This window comes from Callorhinchus milii, unplaced genomic scaffold, assembly GCF_018977255.1.
Source record: "Callorhinchus milii isolate IMCB2004 unplaced genomic scaffold, IMCB_Cmil_1.0 Scaffold7, whole genome shotgun sequence".
Taxonomy (NCBI): Eukaryota; Metazoa; Chordata; class Chondrichthyes; order Chimaeriformes; family Callorhinchidae; genus Callorhinchus; species Callorhinchus milii.
In genome coordinates this window covers 12971417-12986146 of record NW_024704748.1, presented here as the reverse complement: position 1 = coordinate 12986146, position 14730 = coordinate 12971417, and the positions used below count along the sequence as shown (strand labels likewise).

The window sequence follows — 14730 nt, the reverse complement described above, 5'->3', positions numbered from 1 at the left end:
TGCCAGTCAGGCTGGCTGTGCTGTCACCAGCAGTGCCCTGGAATACTGCAGACCCGCTTGGCTCAGGAACCGGACGACAGAAACGGCCACTGAGCGTTGGCTCGATTCCGACATTCCATTGCCAGTTCAGCTCCAAGGAAATCCTGTTTAGCTGCCCTACTTTATGTTCTCTCCCATTCTCTCTCCCTCACCTTTCCCCTACTTTATGCTGTTAATTCCTAATATTTGTTCTCTTCTCGCTCTCAGCAGTCAGAACAAGAGACCCATATACTAAATACTGTTATTCAGTTGACAGGACAGGCTTGTCTAGACGATAGAGATCCCTTACGATTAGCCAACAGGAGGTGTGCTTCAAGTTAGAAACCTGGTAGTGTTGCTCTCTATGCCCCAGCTCTCACCTCACCACAGTGCAGCACTCTTAAAACAACAGTCCCGCTGAAAATTAATGAAGCTCATCATGAAGCGAAAGCGGGAAAGCTCAAGTGGCAGAGAGCTTTGGGATTTGGATCTGCAACCATCTGTTTGGACAACAGACACTTCATTTCTTTGCCACCAAAGCTCTCGCAAGCCAGGATGTTAGCCAGAAAAGCAAAACAGGTCATTTTAAATTGGGAAAGATAACTACTTAGAATGCATTATGTTTGCAGATATCTGATATAATAAGGATAAGCAAATGCGTATGATGCCCTTAATACAAGGGTTCATGGACACAGAGGCTGATAAGTTTTGCCCGATCTATTTGCCAACATTTTGAAGAGACCACCAAAAAGATAACTGATGGTCAGGAAAGCCAAATACCTGAATCTCTTCACATAATGCATGTCTGAAGTTTGCTCTAGTTTGTGGTGATTCAGTTGTGCCTCGCTCTCATTTGTGCTTGCCAAGATGTGCATGAGTTCTTGTACATAAATATTTTATAAATACTCAGTGATAGAAGAAGCTAACATCAAACTCACGAAAAGTAATGAACGCTTTGCCACCACAAGCCATTTATCCCTGCTCTAACTTTTCTGACACCTCCTGCTTAAAACCGCAAAAGCCTGCAATTAGGAAATTTTAAAATGCAACTATCTGGTGAAAAGCAATTCCCCTTGGGAGTGTTTAGCACAGTAACAAAGGTGAAAATTCAAAAACTCTTGAGCAAGCTAGAAAGGTTATTGAAACAATGATAGATTAAATATGATTTACATTTTGTTTCTTTCTTTCTTGGAAAAAAACAAGACTAATATCCCCTCAGTGGTATATTAATCATTAATGCCATCACAAAAATGCATTCAGGTGTAAATATTTACATTTAGCAAAATTCAGACTTCACAAACCACTAATTTAAATCCAACTGCATTTGGCATGAGAGCATTCTGAAAACAAAATATCTTACATATTTTACCACAGTTCTACATTCAGACCAATATCCCTGTGCAAAATGTAAACACGCTTGCAATAATCAATCTGACAAGACGTCCATCTTTCCTTACAATTCAGAAATAACTGCCTTTACAAATAACATTACAGACAAACCCAAAGAGCATGTGAAATGCATCAAAGTATAATGAAATCACTTCTGTAATAACATGCAAGTATTAATCTTGAATCTAACAAATAATCTAACATGCTGTAGCAATAAGGAAATGAGTAGACACATCTTGATTTGCAATGTGTGATCTCCTTTGAGATTTAACATTGCTGTAGAAGAAATCTACGTAGGTTTCCTTAGAGCATAGGTGAGTTTCTCTTCAGTGAAAATTGTGATATTCCCAACTAATCAGGGTTTGAAAGCGAAAATAACTGAGTACCATTTAGAGTAATAGGCCAACCGATTTGTTGGTCCAGTGAACAAATCCCAACTTCAACTCAGATACATTACCTTTTAGTGTGCAGCATATGACAAAAACAATTTTTGTCATAGTAATTGACAAACTATGACAATTGTTTGACAGTCTGCACACTGAAAGTAATGCACCTTACAACATTTGCCAGCTCCATCTCAAGCTCTCTAATTTCTCAAAAACGGCAATGCTAAAACCACCACAACTTTTAAAGGGCAGCAGTTTCCTACCTTTTACAAGCACTTTAAATGCACTCCTTCCCATGTAAGCAGCAATTAAGAGGAATGGATCCGTGTGATGCCCCCAATAGAGACAGACGATTTGCACCTCTAAAGAAGAAACCTTACACTGCACATTAAAAAGCACTGCAATTAATCTGAGATCTCTCCAACACAACTGGCCCCATCAGCAAATCAACATGTACGAGCACTTCTAGAATCTTTGCAAGCTCTGTTTAGCTGCTCTTATTACATACATGTTGATCCTGCATTTAACTTACTGTCCCCCATACGATTCCATTATTATTGATTTACTCTAAAAGCTGAAACCCTTACAACTCGATTGTCAGACATCAACCGCTCTATCAGGCATTACTGAAAACAGATACACTTTCCATCTGTTCCCAGGAGGGATTTAATACATGAATTCGCCCCCAGCTGAACACTTCAGTGATGTTGCCAGCTTACTCAGCGAGACAATTTGCAATATTTCACGCATTTTCCATTGGCGAACAACTACTAAAAATAAGCTTAATTTTTAAAACGTTAGGATTAATACAAACTTTTCTTTGGAATTATTTCAAATTTTATTTAATGTTTTCCTGCTATCAAATCTTGCAAACACTTGATTATCCAGTGCCTTGAGATGTTCTCCCGACATGAAAGGAGCTATATAATGCAATTTGTTGTTGTTGTTGCTTAGCTTTAGAGTCATTGGAAATCCTATTATGCTGTTCTGCAGCTGTTGAGCTCCAGCATGTTTTGTTCAATTTTCTGCCTTCTCTCCTTACAGCTAAGGGCACTTTTCCAAGGGTGCTCTGGTAGGCCTTCCAAGCAAAACTTTCATGTATGGACCCTTAACTGTAAACGGTGATTTGACCGGTGGTGGTGGTGGAGGGGATGTACCAAGCCAATCTTGTCCTCAGTCAGTATTCACTCATGTTTACATTGTACTAGAAATCACTCGATAGTGATCAGAACAAGAATTCAGGCACATTTTCCTTTCCTCAAGACATCTTCCTGCTTTATGAAGATTTTCGCAATTTGAAACGTAGAAATGGGAGTAGGCTATTCAGTCCCTCGAGCCTGATCCACCATTTTATAAAATCATGGCTGATCTGTACCTCAAGTCCCATTACCCGTCCTTGCCCCATATCCCTTAATACCCTGAACTAACAAATATCTATCTACCTCCATATTGAAAATGTTAATAGATCCAGCATCCACAGCCTTTTGGGGAAGAGAGTTCCAGATTTCCACTATAATTGCCCAACTAATGGTAAAACGCAGATATATTGTACTTTTTGATGGAAATTAATCCCAAATATCTTCTGAGTATTGAAAGGGAAAAAAAAGGCCCAATGCTCTCCAGGGTTAATGAACAGTCAAGGGCGTATGAAGAGCCTTTCATCTTCAACTGATGCAACATTAGCATAACAAGACAGCCCAATACACACAAATCTCGTTCCTACAGTGTTAGTGTTCAAATTTCATATATCCTACCAATCCCAACTTCAAAAGGAAAACTAAATTATCCTCTAGGGCGCTCATACTAGAAAAGAAAGATGTGAAGCTATCCCTAAATGACCTTTCTTCTGTAATTTGGTTTGGCACAGAGACAGGATCAACTGACATTTCCCTGCCTTCCATGCTTAGGAGAAAAGGAATATATTGTACTCGGAAGCTCATGAGACTACAAACGCTACATCTTTGCTCAATATTACCTTTAAAATTAGTTTTTATTTTCTTGATTCTAGAAATAGAAGAGAAACTCAGAAAGGCATATGATTAGGCAAAGTCGAATTAGAATTTGTAGGACAAAATTTGCATAATCAAAACACCAACCTACCAATATTGTTTTAGGACAGCAGGTGATGACAAGATGGTAATAACTAAAAGCTTTTAAAATTAATACTTATTCCTAACTGTATAACTGGAAAAGCTGATCGCTCAGGAGCTAAGCCTAGAAATTCACAGAAAAAGAAGAGGAGCATGAGTTATTTGGATTTCATAAATGTGATAAACTCCAAAGATCACATGAGAGCTAAACCTGCATTGTTATTGCTGGGACAAAATATATTGTCTTCTTTTTACTTTAAAATCTACTTCTTAAGGGCAAATAAAAAAATTGGCAAAGGTCTGTACTGATCTGCAATGACAAAACTTCACTCCTGGCTTCGAGAGATGGGCTGACAGCTCAGCCCAATCACATTCAGGAAAATATTAAAATGAAGACACTCAAGCAGCAGGAAGGATGGGAATAATTTCCTTGTTGTTTTGGCCAATATTTTTGGTCGGCCAACAAGATGTATTTTGATTAAATATTTATTGATTGATGCCATAAATCAAGAAATATTCAATCAAGGAAAACCTGGAAACAAACTACCAGTTAAAACATGGACTTAACTAGACTAGTTGAATATTTGAGGGGGGCGGTGGGGGGACTTCTTGATAGCCCCATGGGCCATGGTTTGGTCAGCATGTCTTGGCATTGTTACCTCCAATAGGAATGAGATATACCTCAATAGTCATCAATGTCTCTGGAGACAACGTGTCACCTTGTTTCCATTATCAGCGACAGTGTTACAATATGAACACAGCATTAGTGAAACATCTCCTCCATCCTTTCCTGAAGGCTATGCTTCAGATACTATTTCTTTTTTTGACTGTCTTCTGCTACTTTATCCACCACTATTCATGTTGAAGCTTAAACTGTGAGTATTTGTGTGGCTTAGCCATTGGGTAGCTCTTAGTGAAACACTTTCAATGTTAATTTCATTGTTTAAACATTGCTGCATAGTTGTTACTCAAAAGCACTTCAAGCTTTTTTTTGACATTAAACATCCAAATAAATCACACAGTAAATCAATTAATAAAACAAAGTTACTTTAAATTGAGAAGGCCATGCCTTCAAGGTAACTTTACTCAATGGAAGAAAAGAAATCTGGTCTGATGCATAAACACAAATAAATTGTGGATTTATAAAGAAATAATAAAGGAAAGGAAATGCAGTAAGAACACATTCACAGTATATGCGACTGTGGAAAATTTACTTGGATCAACAAAAACAGATATACACCTGAATTTACTGGGTGTCAACGTCTCTTTTAAAGCTAGTGGAGAGTAAAATGAAGTCAGATTAGAAAACTGGATCGAGGGGAGCGGTTACAAGGCAACAACAACCTACTTCACACAAGAACACACAGCAGTTTTATTCCACCTTTATTTTGGCTGGTGGTGCGTATGGCAAGATCTGGACCAAAAGAAAATGCGGCCACAATTTTCCCATGGAACCCGCTATAAACGCTCCGCTCCGCTGCAAATCCGCAATAAACGTAGTTACTGGCCCGCGGGGCTCCCGGCTGTTTACCTGACATCACTAATGGGCAGCTCCGGATGAGCATACACAGTGCAGCGCAAGCGGCAAATAGGCTTATAATAATAATAATCCTTGTATTTGATATAGCGCTTTTCACGTCTTCCAGACGTCTCAAAGCGCTTCACAGGATATACTGGAAAGTGAATTGACCGTATATTTGTGGGTGAAAGCGGCAGCCAATCGCACACAGCAGTGTCCCACAAAGAGTCGTGGATTGAAGTGACCGATTAATTATTGTTTTTTTCGTGAGGGATTATTATCAGGCGTGTGGAGTAAGGAAACTTGCACAAGTTTTCGCCCTGCCAGGAATTGAACCCAGGTCTCTCGCTGGCCAGGCGAGCGCTCTAACAACTGAGCTACAGGACTCCCTCACTCATAGGCTCGCTGTTGTGATTGTCTGTGTGTTTGTCTCTCTAAATGTGTTTGTGAGTGTGTGTGTCTGTGTGTTTGTGCCTGTATCTCTCTCTCTCTCTCTCTCTGAGTGGTTGTGGGTGTGCCTGTGTGTTTGAGAGTGTTTCTATGTGAGTGTGCATCTCTCTCTCTTAGAATATGTCTCTCTCTGTGTGTCTCTCTCTCTCTGAAGCTGTGAGTGTGTCTCTCTCTCTGTGTAAATGTGTATGTGCATCTCTCTCTGTGTCTCTGTGTGGGTATGTGTCTTTCTCTCTGGGTCTGTGTGTAGTCAGTGCTGGTCAGTGCAAGCTCCTGCAGCCTTGCTGGTGTCCTCCTTTCCCCCCACCCCAACAAAAAGTTTTTGTTAAACAAGCAATTCATTTTTTTTGCAACAATCTAATATGTGTCATTTCCTCATGTTTAGTTTTGATCAATAAAGTGAAGAAAGGTTGGCAGTAAAATGTAATAATAATAATAATAATAATCCTTGCATTTGATATAGCGCTTTTCACGTCGGGAGGACGTCCCAAAGCGCTTCACAGAGTACACTGTAAAATGAATTGACTGTATATTTGTGGGCAAACGCGGCAGCCAATTGCGCACAGCAATGTCCCACAAACAGTCGTAGATTGAAAATGACCAATTTATTATTGTTTTTAGTTTTGGAGGGATTATTATTAGGCGTGTGGAGTAAGGAAACTTGCCCAAGGTTTCGCCCTGCCTGGAATTGAACTCAGGTCTCTCACTTGCAAAGCGAGTGCTCTAACCACTGAGCCACAGGACTTAAAATGTACTTCAATAGCATCAATCAATTCCCCCCCCTTTTCTGGAAAATGTGTCAAAAAGCCCCCCAACCTCTCCAATTTCCTTCAAAATTACCAAATCTCCCTGCAATTTTTGACAAATATTTCTGCATTTTTCTATTGGCCTAGGTCATGGCTTCACAAAGTAGATACATTCTCAACGAAGCACTAATGAATGCAATGAAATGTTTTTGTGCATAACCAAAGCAATCGTAATGCTCGATATTTTTTAAACGAATCACAGTCACGTCACCGCATATTATTATACAAAATTGTGTTTACATATTTGACCACCCAATATATAACTTAGCTTAGCTTTACATATTTTAAGCACAAAGCATAGAGCTTGTTTCGACAGTCTGCATAACTACTCCATTTTTGATGGAATTATACTTTTTTATGCAATTGTACATTTAAGCTCAATTTGCACCGCATTAATTGCAGAGTTGGCAAACACTTTAACATCTATTTTTTATTATTTACTCATTTAGTTTGCTCTTTAAATGACATATATTATCACTTAAATAATGAAACTAAGAACTGGCTTCCAGTGGAAGGGGTGGGCCTTAATTAACACTCCACACCCCCCAGCACAAAAACATACATGTGTACACACACACACACGCATATGATTTCTGCCAGTAAATCTGAATGTGAGCAGCCTAAAAAGTGAACTCATAATGCTTCGGCCAGAAGAATACGAAATATTCAGCAAGAATAAATAAAGCAAAATTAAAGAATGTAATCTTCACAACTTCACATGTGGAGTTCAGTGTAGCTCAGTGGTTAGAGCACTCGCTTTGAGAGCGAGAGACCTGAGTTCAATTCCAGGCAGGTCAGGGCGAAACCTTGGGCAAGTTTCCTTACTCCACACGCCTAATAATAATTCCTCTAAAACCAAAAACAATAATAAATTGGTCATTTTCAATCTACGACTGTTTGTGGGACATTGCTGTGCGCAATTGGCTGCCGTGTTCGCCCACAAATATACAGTCAATTCACTTTACAGTATGTTCTGTGAAGCGCTTTGGGACGTCCTCCTGACGTGAAAAGCGCTATATCAAATGCAAGGATTATTATTATTATTATTATTACCATAAGCTCAAATGGGAAATAAGAGACTTAGGGACATTTAAACACAGCTACAGGATCACACATGCACTCTGATAGCCAGCTATAAGCCGCATTCCAGCCTATAGATCAAGATTTATCTTGGTGTCACATCGCAGAGCAAATTATATATTTTATACCTGAAGCAGTAAAAATTCTTGCTTGTGCAATATTTGCAGAACTGAACTGAAACTGTTGCCCAGTGTGTTACTCTGCCCTTCAGGTCGAAACTTTTGCCATTTCACTATTTCTGTTGGCTGTGTGCCAGAACACCAGCAGTGGAGGAGGCTCTGGAGGAGTCCATCGTCTGGTCATTCGTTATTGAAATGAAGTAGTATGCTAGGTTTTAAAGGCTTTAATATTTAAAAAACTGAACAGAAAAAGAGGTTAGCACACTGCAGTATGAGATGCAGGTACAACGCTCAACTGGTTAAGCTCACAGATTTCAACGAACACCCGCTGCTAACAGCAGAAGAATGTGGACAGATGGGCACTCCCCAAAGCACAGAGGTGAAACATGATGCCATTTCCTAGGAAGGCTGTTAAAGCATTTTCCTTTGAGTGCAAACTTCCTGTCCAGGGAACCTGTGGAAGCCGATCATTCAGATAGCTACAGAACAGATCATTGGACAAATGCAAGGCAGGTACCAATGCTGGATAGTGTTTATATATTTGGATTATTGTACAACCAAGGCCAACTAAAAACTAATAGGTCAGATAGATTAATACTGTCAGTCTTGGCAACACTTGGATTGAAATGTTTGAATTTGTAGCTAAATATTACTTTGAAAGGACATTGTCTCGGTCAAAGTTTCAGCTCTTCAATAGTATTGCTGACCAATGTTGGAACGAGAGCAGGTCATTCAGTCCATCCAGATTTCCGTTTCATCCTTTCAAATCCGTTTTCTTTTCAAAGAACTGGTATAGACACTATGGGCCGAACGGCCTCCTTCTCTGTTGTATAATTCTATGATTCTATGATCCTGATCCTCATTCAGGATTTGATATGATTTTTTTAAAACAAATAAACCCCACATTCCTCAGGCCAAATTCCATTTTGAAAGGTTCAATAGATTAGTGAACCAGCAGCAGTCTACTCCATAAATTGTTTAATACAAGCACGAAAAAGTTATTCTCCTTCTTCCGGATATGCCATAGACACCACAAATCTTCAGCTGTCACAACGGTAACAAGGAGGATCGATTCTAGTGCAAAAGCTCCTAGATGGTAAACGCTTTGCATCTCTGTAAATTGTTTGAAAGTGCATTCAATGCTAAAAACATGCACTACAGGATCAGATGACATTAATGATTCATTTAAGCTTCAGTTACTGGAAATTACTGGATCCCTTGAAGTCTGCTATATGCAGTTTAATACTTGGGATTGCAATGTATTGAAAGGAAAAACATTGATGTTTCAGAAGACATTCTAAACCAAGAAAGTAAAGCTTGACCAGCTAACCAATCTCATGTAAGTTACAATTTGTGATGTTTACACAGAACGAACAACGTGTCTATGTAGAATGAAAAGGCCTCCATTAATCATCCTTAGAATTACTACTGGAATTAGGCTGGCAAGGTGGAAAATACACATCTTTCAGTAAACTGCAAGATATTAATGAAATCGAGTGATTCAGCCTGTGTGATTTGATCCTTCTTAATGGACCACTATCTTAAATTCACAGCTCCTGTTAATCCTGCAAGCCAAAGCCCTAACGGGAACATTAATCGTAGCTGAACAAGCAGCAGGAAGCTTGCCAGACATTACTTCCAATGTCAAGCTACGCCATGTTAGCTGGTTAAATTCGATCTGCATTTTCAGTTGCCATTATACCACCTGATTTCTATTAATATTGCATGAAATGAGAAGGACGTTTGACCAAGTATCAGGGAATTCTGGTATTGAATGACAGAGAGAATGATTGCCATCCATGGATTCCTGCTGGAAGATGCACTTTAGACCAAAATGCCTTTCCTATATAAAGCCATTTTGTTTGAGAATTGTATATTAGGCCCTTCAGATTCCAAACATATGAAAGGTATGCAAAGGTCATCACTAATTAAAACATTTTGACCAAATATATATCATTGCACTTGTTCCCTGAACCAGCATTCAGGGAATAAGGAGGCAGTGAAAGTACTTGGTCTAATCTTCGTACTAACTTGGTGCTCTGAGATTCGACAGCTACATCTGCAGACAAATCCACAGTAATCCAAGATTTGGAGGTGTACATGTCTTAAATCATGCTGGCCAGAACTCTAATAGGCTGATGGGAGTTATAGTATGAATACAGTTCTGCGCGATTACCATTTTTTCCAATTTCAGTTGCTGATTGACTCGCTGTACATTTTCGGTTATTTCAGAGTAACAGTGATTCACAATTTCCCTGACTTCTGCAGAGCTGCTAGAACCATGAATGACAATGCAAAATTCCTAAGTATGGTAATGCAAATTGCAATTAACACTTTGCAAACGCAAATTGAGGCAAATTTAGTTCAACCCCAAAATAAAAAAGAAATCTGCCCAACAATCCTACCTCATTTCAAACATTGGAAGGTAATTGCTGAGTAGAGAGTGAGAGCTCCTTGCTGAGAGGAATGAAAAATCAGATAAAATGTCATTCGAGCAGGTGCAGGTTTGTTAAGAGTATGAATAAAAGCATTATTAACGGTAGATTCTTTAGAGCAGGTCAACTGCCCCCCTTGTCAACTGGAAATGGTACGTGGGGACTAAGAGAAGGAAATTTTTTTTCCATATGCGAATGTTGCTAAGTCCTGACAGACTGTTCAACCGTGTGGGGCATTACAGCCGAGTCCATTCCTGTTCACATCTGACATCCCCGTTCATTTTCCAGAAGAAATCCCAGGATAGCAATCAGTTGTAGGAAAACTAACCTATTGTCTTCTCCTGAACCCAGGGGTGTGGATTACCAACTGCAAACATCTCGGGCTACTACCCAGGCAGAGAACAGCAAATTCAGGATTCAATCCATCAATCTGCCAGACATTGCCTTTATCCACTATATCATCGGTAGAGCTTGCCTAAACTAATTTTCATTTGAAAAGAACCAAAACAGAACATAAAATGTGCCTGCTTTGTAGGGCTTTTGCCCTGGGGATACCAACATGTAAGGAACTATTTTTAGATAACCTTCAAGGCTGCAATAAATCACAACTGGATTAAAAAGGTCACTGGTGACAAATGGACATATCAAAAAATAGACCATGTGTCTATATTTTTTCCTTTCAATTTGATTTATTTTGATTGATGAATTCATTATCGATGTAATTGTATCTTAATTGCTTGCTGAGTGCTTGTAAAGAAAAATGAATGAGTGAAGTCAGTCAATGCTAAGTGAGCCCAATTAATAGAATGGTTCCGATGGGTCCTAGATGCTTAAGGGTTAAACACATTTATTATTTGTAATAACTGTTTCATAACTGTTCCTGCTTTTGTCAAGTTAGGGAAAGCATCATTTTAATATAAATGCAAAGTAAAGGCTTTCAGAAAACAAATTCCGCTGTTCACTTACCATCCACGTGTTGTAATATGGATCAAGGACACTTCAAAAAGCACAAGGTTACCTACATATCAATGGTAATCATAAAGGGAGATGAATTATCATGGGTATGACATGGGAATGAAACCAGTTTTTCATGTTCTCTTAAATTGAATTGTGCAGTAGATGCATTTTTTAAAAAAAAACAAATGCAAGCGTCACTAAAATATTCAATATACTGTACCTGTGTTTAATTTATCCCTATGTAAATCATCCGCTGTGAATTGGCAACAGCAAAGCTCCATTACCAACAATAATATTAATGAACATTTTAAATGTTGTTGGTAAAGAGAAATAATTTCTCTATTTCTATCTTTTTTTAAACAAAAATACAAATATTCAGTAATATTTCCATTGAAATAGTTATAAGTGATGGATACATACCAGCAGCCAAATGAGAACTGGGTAAAAGCTCTAGCATTGGAGCTGGACTCCTTACTGAAGTGTTAAACCTTATTCCAAGCACCCAAGATAACTTGTCCTCTTGGTCACGTTTCCTTAGTTTTACACTCAAGTGCAATTCTATATATTTTATGGTGCATAAAAGTCATTCGCATTCAATTGCTTCTACTATCCAATTAGAGAGTGGCTATTCGCAGTGTCAATGAGATGGTCAGATTGCCCCATTCTCCAGACTGGGGACAAAAGGTAGTTTGTTGTACAAACAAGAGAGAATACTGGACATGTAAAAGGAACTGGAAAAGTGAGAAATAGAAAGGTGTAATAATAATGCTTGCATTTGATAAAGCGCCTTATCATGTCGTCGAGATATCTCAAAGAGCTTCACAGAATACACTGTAGAGTGACTGTAATTGTTGGCGAAACACGGCAGCCAATTGCACACAGCAATGTTCCACAAACAGTCGTGGATTATTTTAATTACTTTTTTTTCAGAATTATTATAACCGCCAGAAAGTGGTCCTGCAATTGACTAACAACCAGGTTCCTATGTACTGCTTGGTAAACAGAGGTATGTGTGTGGTGTAAGGAAACTTGTCTAAAGTTTCATCTCACCTGGGAATCAAATCGAACCCAGGTCCTCTTGCTTGCTTGTGAGGCGAGTCAGCTAACCACTACATTACGGGACTCCACATAGTATTATTATTGGTATATAATAATACTATGTTTGCATTTGGTACAGTACCTTGGGACGTCCTCCCAACACGAAAAGTGCTATACGAATGTAATTTTGTATTGTATTGTATCTTTCACAACAGGAGGATGTCCCCAAGCGCTTCACGGGATATACTGTAAAGCGCAGAGACTGTGTTCTTTGTGGGATATATCCAAACAGACAAATAATCTAGAGACGATGATGAATTTTTCATTTTAAAGGGGCACAGATCACCAAAAACTGTTTGACAAATCTTTATTCAATTTATTTGCGAACATAGGATACAATAACGAAACTGTCCAGGTGCAATGTATCATGACTTGTGATTCATTACTGTGAGAAAAAGATTGTCCGTCTCCTTTCCCAAACCCCCCAAATTGGTCAAAATAATAAAAAAGACTCATTCTAAGGGATTTATAAGGACTATTATTCTTTAAACTGACAAATACTTTTTTTTGTTAAATCTGTAAACTTGTTTCCTTTTGATTTTCATTGAAACAAAATCAAATCAAGCCACTTTTTGTTCAGTGCGTTTCGAATAGTGCGTATCACAGAGTGAATCTCGATGTGTACGTGTGCAGTGTTGCCAGCATCCATAGCTACATCACATGCAAATGGATATTTTTTTGTTGTGGCAAGTCTGCTTCTAGCTTAATACAGCTGGCCATTTTATTCCAGTTGATACAGTATGACGAAATGCACAATGTTTAACAAAAAGAGTTTCAGCCATTACATACCAGATAACAAGGTTGAGATGAAAAAAAGTCAGAGATAGAACATTAAAGATTTAGATAGAGTGAAAGAGAGACTCAGAGAGAAAGAAGCAGAGAGAGAGAGACAGGAAAACAAAAAATTAGGCACTAAATTTTTTTTATATTCTGGATAAAAGCCAACTTAAATGGTGCTTCAGAATTTACAATATGTACAACACACTGTATTTTTCTGTAATTCTCATCACAAGCAGCCACTAAATTTCGAGGCCCTATTGTGGAAAAACTATTATTCCTGGAGTCACACAGTCTGTCACAAAATCCTGACCACCAAAAACACAATGAACTCCATTACATATTCCTTCAGGCAGTATAAAAAAAAGTACGGACTGTAGAAAACATTAAGAGATTCACGTTAACTATCAATTGGCACAAGGTGAATTCAAAACAGTCATCCAGTCTCTTAGTTCAGATGTTAAATATATATGGCAAGTCTTGCTCTGTAATGTGCCACATGAGCTGCAATTGTATTACAGTCTTACAATTTACTCAGAGATATCCACTTTCCCTATCACTAATATTCCAACAATACATATTAAAGGCACTAAATTGTTGGTATCAAAAGTCACCTAAACTACAAAGTACTCTTATGATGCTTAACTTGCATAAATAGTATTGTTTAGGAAGGTCATCGGGGCCCAGAGAGAGTTCTGATACCAGGGATGAGAGGTTTGACCTATGAGAACTGGAAGAACAATACCTATTTTCACTGCAACGGAAAAGATCTCTCACTCACTCATTCACACACACACACACACACAGGATTGTTAGGATGTGGAATGCCTTGATAAAAGCGATGGTCCAGGCAAGATCCAAAGTGGGAACCAGATAGATGTACAAAACTAAGTAAATTGCAGGGATATTCGAAAATGGGAGATAACCAGGACTAAATGAATTGCTCTTTCAAACAGCCAGCAAGACATGATGGGCTGCTGACTCTTTGAAAGACCAATGGCCTTTTTCTGTGCTGTAAAGTTCTATGGGTTTTTAGTGCACACTGATCAAAGAGTACTCAAAACCAGTGAGGGTGAGCATGAAACTTGGTAAAGCTATAACTACACATTTCTTCCAGATAATAGCAACAAAATAAACTTCTGAGATTTATTGAACTCTTCAGCAAAACCCATTTGCAGTTTAAGTGATCTACGTATTTTCTAGAATGTTGGTTATCTGAAGGGTGAGCCTTTATCGACAAGAGCTCTGAACTCTTTTCACTATCTGTCAAGCTGTACAGGAGGTATCAGTGACTTTTCAGCAAGTACAGAATGGCAAGATAGAGGATAGTAAATTTTCAGTCTCAAATACCTCTACACCTGTGTTTGTGTGTGGGGGGAAGGGGGAGGAAAAATCAGCTTGTGTTTGCTCAAGACTTCTCTTTCACTCTTCTCCCCCACCCACATTCTCTACCAAACTGCATGGTGGAGCTTGGGAGACGGGCGAAGAGGGCATTTGAAAGGTCAAGTCAGGAGGTGACGAATGCATGGACGTGTGTTTCGGCTGTGTCTAGGGTAAGGTACGGTCCAAGGCGTGCAATGTAGAGGAGGTGGAGGAACCCAGTCCT

General features: G+C 38.8%; 1 protein-coding gene across 3 annotated transcripts in view; it reads right to left on the bottom strand.

Annotated features, from left to right (window-relative positions):
• ndst2a (N-deacetylase/N-sulfotransferase (heparan glucosaminyl) 2a) overlaps positions 1 to 14730 on the bottom strand; it is a 180400-nt gene that overhangs the window by 108792 nt on the left and 56878 nt on the right. The window contains exon 1 of one of the 3 annotated variants that reach the window (XM_007898132.2): positions 2057 to 2143. The exons of the other annotated variants lie outside the window; for them this stretch is intronic. The gene's annotated coding sequence lies outside the window, so the exon portion shown is untranslated. Of the gene's footprint in view, positions 1 to 2056; positions 2144 to 14730 lie in introns of those variants that run through there. 3 annotated transcript variants of the gene reach the window in all.